Below are 5,899 nucleotides of genomic sequence, written 5' to 3' on the forward strand. Positions count from 1 at the left end.
CTATGCATGACTATTTTAACTTTGTGTCATGTTAGTGTGCGCAACAAGACAACGACGTTGACTGTGCCCTGTACGTGATGAGGTTTATGCATGACATAGTCAACAGGTGCACTGAAGCACAACACATTGAGGAGGTACTTGTTTTTACTTTTTTCGGTTCGATTTCGGGTAAAAGCCGTCCTAAAACTAAGTAGAATGCTAATTTGCTATGATTCCAAACATTAGACACCCAAAACTAGTTGTAATCGACATGTTATGATAACGAAATAGCTCATTAGATAAGAAATGTAGAAATCGGGCAAAGTATTAGTGAAATAGGCGATTTTGGGCAAAAACCGTCCTAAAACTTAGTAGAATGCTAATTTGTTATGATTTCAAACATTAGACACCTAAGACTATTTATAATTGACATGTTATGATAAAGAAATAACTCATTAGATAAGAAATGTAGAAATCGGGCAAAGTAGTAGTGAAATAGGTGATTTTGGGTAAAAGTCGTCCTAAAACTTAATAGAATGATAATTTGCTATGATTTCAAACATTAGACACCTAAGATTATTTATAATTGACATGTTATGATAAAGAAATAGCTCATTAGATAATAAATGTAGAAATCGGGCAACGTAGTAGTGAAATAGGCGATTTCGGGTAAAAGCCGTCCTAAAACTTAGTAGAATGCTAATTTGCTATGATTTCATACATTACTAGTTATAATTGACATGTTATGATAAAGAAATAGCTCATTAGATAAGAAATGTAGAAATCGGGCAAAGTAATAGTGAAATAGGCAATTTTGGGTAAAAGCCGTCCTAAAACTTAGTATAATGCTAATTTGCTATGATTTCAAACATTAGACACCTAAGACTAGTTGTAATTGACATGTTATGATAGAGAAATAGCTCATTAGATAATAAATGTAGAAATCGGGCAAAGTAGAAGTCCAATAGGCGATTTTGGGTATAAGCCGTCCAAATACGTAGTAAAACCTTCTTCTGATGCGATTACAGACCTTAGACACCCAAGACTAGTTAATATGGGACTGCTCTAAGGACAAATTAGGTCATTTGATACAAAATGCAGAAAATGGGAAAGAGAGCACCCGAGGCAACTACAGCACCTGAGGCAACAGCCTCAGCTTATGCCAAGCAGCTGCAAGCAGACACTAGGCAACTGCAACAGCTACCAGGCAGCCGCAGCAGCCACCTGGCAGCTGCAGCAGCAGCCAGGCCGCTGCACAGGCCAGTGCAGCGCAGCAGCTGCAGCAGCCACCAGGGAGCTACATAGGCAGCTATCAAGGCAGCTGCTGCAGCAGCCCAGGCAGCACCCAAGGCAGCTGCAGCAGCCGTTCAACAAACCGAGCCGCTCCAAAAGCCATGGGAAGCAGCCCGAGGAGTAATTTATTGGGCTATTCATGGCACCTCATGCTATTCTGTGTAATTTTTGCGTACTTGTTAGTGTATAAGCTAAATAAGTCACTTACGCCGATTTTTGTTAAAAATCGTACTAAAACTTAGTTGGGTTGATGTGATATCATAAATTACATGCCTAAGACTAGGTATTATGGGCATGGTTTGTGAAAAAAAATTCCAAACGGAAAAAAAATGTAAAAAATGGGCAAGTAGAAGTGGAATAGGCGATTTTGGGTAAAAGCCGTCCTAAAACTGAGTAAAATGATATTTTTCTATGATTTAAAAAAATAGAAACCTAAGACTATTTAATAATGATAAGTTATGATAAAGAAATAGCTCATTAGATAAGAAATGTAGAAATGGGGCAAAGTAGTAGTGAAATAGGCGATTTTGGGTAAAAGTCGTCCTAAAACTTAGTAGAATGCTAACTTGCTATGATTTCAAACATTAGACACCTAAGACTAGTTATAATTGACATGTTATGATAAAGAAATAGCTCATTAGATAAGAAATGTAGAAATCGGGCAAAGTAGTAGTGAAATAGGCGATTTTGGGTAAAAGTCGTCCTAAAACTTAGTAGAATGCTAACTTGCTATGATTTCAAACATTAGACACCTAAGAATAGTTATAATTGACATGTTATGATAAATAAATAGCTCATTAGATAAGAAATGTAGAAATCGGGTAAAGTAGTAGTGAAATAGGCGATTTTGGGTAAAAGTCGTCCTAAAACATAATAGAATGCTAAATCGGGCAAGTTAGAATGATGTTTGAAATATTTAACATATATACATTATTATTTTTTAATTATTATATTGAATTTTATGTAATATATGAATAATGTTTAATGTTTGATATTTTTTTCTTTCCAAAGGTTTGTAAGATTCAAAGGGAAGGCCCTTTGACAAAGGAAGAAGTTGATGAAATTCGCGACATGTGGGCTTTTTTGTGACATTTGATGGAATCTAGGTAGAATATATAATATATATGTGTTATTTAGATAATGAATGAGATTGAGTTTTTTTTTTTTATGAACAATTAATATTTAGTTACTATATCTTTTTTATTTTTATTAAATCCACATGTACATTATATTACTTATTTGTAATTAGTACTATATATTATTTAGGAGTTTTATGTATGTTATTATTATTATGCATTTTATTGTTATTGAATTATTATTATTCGAAAATTTGTAATATTTTTAATTAATTATTATTAATTATTAATATTAATTAATAATAATATTAATAATAATAATAATTTTTAAAATTACAGATTAATGTGCATATCAAAACAGGTCACTAATAATATTATTATTATTAATTATTATATATATATAAAAAAAAAAAAAAATTAAAAAAATAAAAATAAAATTACAAATGGGAAGCGGTTTGGCGCCAAAACCGCTTGCCATTTGCACTGGACATAATGTTATGTGAAGTGCAAATGGCAAGTAGTTTTGGCGCCAAACCGCTTGCCATTCCCCCCAAATGGGAAGCGGTTCTGAACCGCTTGCCATTTACATGGCAATTGGCAAGCCCCCTAAACCCATGCGGTTCAGAACCGCTTCCCATTAGGGGGTTTGAACCGCTTCCCATAACGTTTTTTCTACTAGTGGTGATTTGGTGGGTTGCTGTGGTGGGTTTGGTGTGGTCGTGGCTAAGATCGATGGGTTAGGTGGGTCGTGGTTTGGTGGTTGCTGGTGTTGGTTGTAGGTGGTCGTCAGTGTTGGGTTTGCTAGGTTCGGGGGTTGTTGGTGTTGGGTTTGTTGTGTTCGGTGGTAGGTGGTGGTGTTGGCCTGGTGGGTGATTTAAGTACAACTAGGCGGTCCTGGTGGTGGTGGGTTATTTATTTTAAATTTGGTTGAATTTTGTTTTTTTAGTTGGATTAATACTTAAGTATATACTCTTATCATTCAATAAACATGTTTAGGATCTTTTGTCTAGGAGTCCGCATAGCCTTTGAAAGTTGTAAGTAACAAGAACCAGAGGTAATATTTTATATCATTCTAAACCACAATTAAATAAGAATAAGCATAGTCCATGTCTTTAAAACTGTGTGTCAATTTGAACTGCAAATCTAAAGCCATTCTCCAAATGCTTGAGACTATACCCCTTGCGTGGCTGCAAATTCTTGTGCATCTAAGATGGTTGCATCACTCATTAAACATCCCCATTTATACACAAAACTTAAATACTCCATAGTGTATACTACTTCTCCTTCCTTCTTCAATTGTTTTCCTACCTTAAATCTTTCCTTATTTCTTACTTCCTACATACACTCTTATTGTAAATCTTTTCTTAATTCATAATTTGTTTGAAATTTTCACTATCCTCTGTTTTTAACATTGTCTTCTTCCTTAATGTTTTCTCTCTCCTCTGTTTTCTGTATTTTGTTGATTCGTGGTAGGTCTAATAGACATTATTGATACGGGTTAGTTTAAATTATTGATTTGTAATATTGTTTAATTAGATTATATGTTATGATTTAGTGATTGATATTGCATATATAATTTTGTATATTTTTTTAATTTGTAAAATGTGATGAATTTGTGGTAAATATCAATTGATTGTAGTAATTTTCTCGTTCCTCCCTTTTTTTATATGTAATCTTTTGATTTCAAATCTATCATGTTATATATCGATAATTATTTTTTTTGTGAAGAACAAAGACTAGATATAATGTAGATATTTAAAATTTTAGAGTTAAAATAATTACAATCGAACTTGTGTATAATTTCTGTAACAAAAATAATGAACACAAAGTAATTTAAAAATGAACATTTTGTACACTAAAAACGAACATTTAGTACATAAAAATGAACATTTTTAACAATTTATTTTATTTTTATTTTTCGTTAATAATTATGTAAAATGAATTTGAACCTATATGAATATATGAAAATCATGTTCGTTTTTTAACCCTAAATGTTTATAATTTTTTTTTACGTGTTCATTTTTTTTACTTGTTAATTTTTAAATCCTAAATGTTCCCTTTTTTTAATGTGTTCATATATTTTTATGAAATGTTAATTTTATTAGGTATGATCTAGATATTTTATGATTGTATGATATATGTTCATTTTTAATATATTAAACTAGTGTTAGGTCCGGGCGATGCCCCGAGTACTGCATTATTTCCATGATAATAATCTTTATCAATATTTACTTTTTTATTGAATGACACGTAGTATGATAATAGCTTAGTGTGTAACACGTTAGAGTTTAAACTTGAGGTTGTGGGTTCAAATCTTGTATCAACCATATTTTTAGATATGGAGTAAAAATCGGATTAAATGAGGAGAGCGTCATGTGGCACCTAAACTTCTTTAGGAACGCCTTTTAATATATATTTATTTATATTTTTGACATGTTCACTTATTATAAATTATTAAATGTTTATTTTTTTAACTGTTCAATTGTTATTACTAAACTAGTGCGTGGCCCAGGCGTTGGTCCGATCGGGTATTACTTTGAGTATTTTTTTTTATTAAAAAACTTAAAATAAAGACTCATTGATTTATTAATTATCAATAAATTATAGTAATAAGATTCTAATATGTATTTTTATATTTTTATAGATGTATAGAACATGATTTGGTTGTATCTAAGATGGTGATAAGTGTGGTATTCATTCATTGAGATTTAGCGTTCAAACCTCATTATATCCATTTTTTAGTTAACATATGAAATGAAGATGCTAAATGATGATGTGGAGTGTGAAATGATAATGGTGAGAATGGATATAAGTGGCACATAGATATTTTTATGAATGCTTTTTAATATATAATTAGTTTTCGCCCGGGTCATTATATGTATATTATAAATGAGGTTTTGTAGTACAAATTATGTGATAAAATACAAATGCAGATTAAATTAGTTACATTTGTTGTAAATAAAGGAGTAGTCTTGTAAAAAAAAGTAGTAGTCTAGTACAAACAGAATAAAAATTGCATAATACAGAATTGTTAATTTAAGATTAAAAAGATAATCTCACTAATAATGGAACAATATTGGTGTGTCGTGATGGTGCGTCGAAATGCAAATCACTGACGTAAAAACGAATTTCCAGCGCAACCAAGGTGTTTAATTGTAATCGCTGGCACGAACCCTAAGGTTATTAACACACCATTTCTACACAAAGACATTGTTGGGTGGAAGGTTCGAGTCAAGTAACTTATGCCCGATAGAGAATGTGTTTAGACTATTGTGCTTGATGTATTTTTCAAGTGTAAAAATCAGAAGAAGAAAAAAAAAAAGCCTTTTCTATTTATTTATAGAGAAACATTTGGGGCTTGCCCATCTCTTTCACCAAAAAAAAATAAAAATAAAGAAATATAAAAGAACATAGAAGAAGAATCCCAAGCATCAAGGGGGCGGAGGTGAATAATCACCTTAAACATCCTCTTAAATGAAGGGTTATGAGAGTTACTTATCAAGAGAATAATGATGGAGATTAATCACCTTAAACATCCTCTTGAATTGTGG

This window comes from Chenopodium quinoa, unplaced genomic scaffold, assembly GCF_001683475.1.
Source record: "Chenopodium quinoa cultivar QQ74 unplaced genomic scaffold, ASM168347v1, whole genome shotgun sequence".
Lineage (NCBI taxonomy): Eukaryota > Viridiplantae > Streptophyta > Magnoliopsida > Caryophyllales > Amaranthaceae > Chenopodium > Chenopodium quinoa.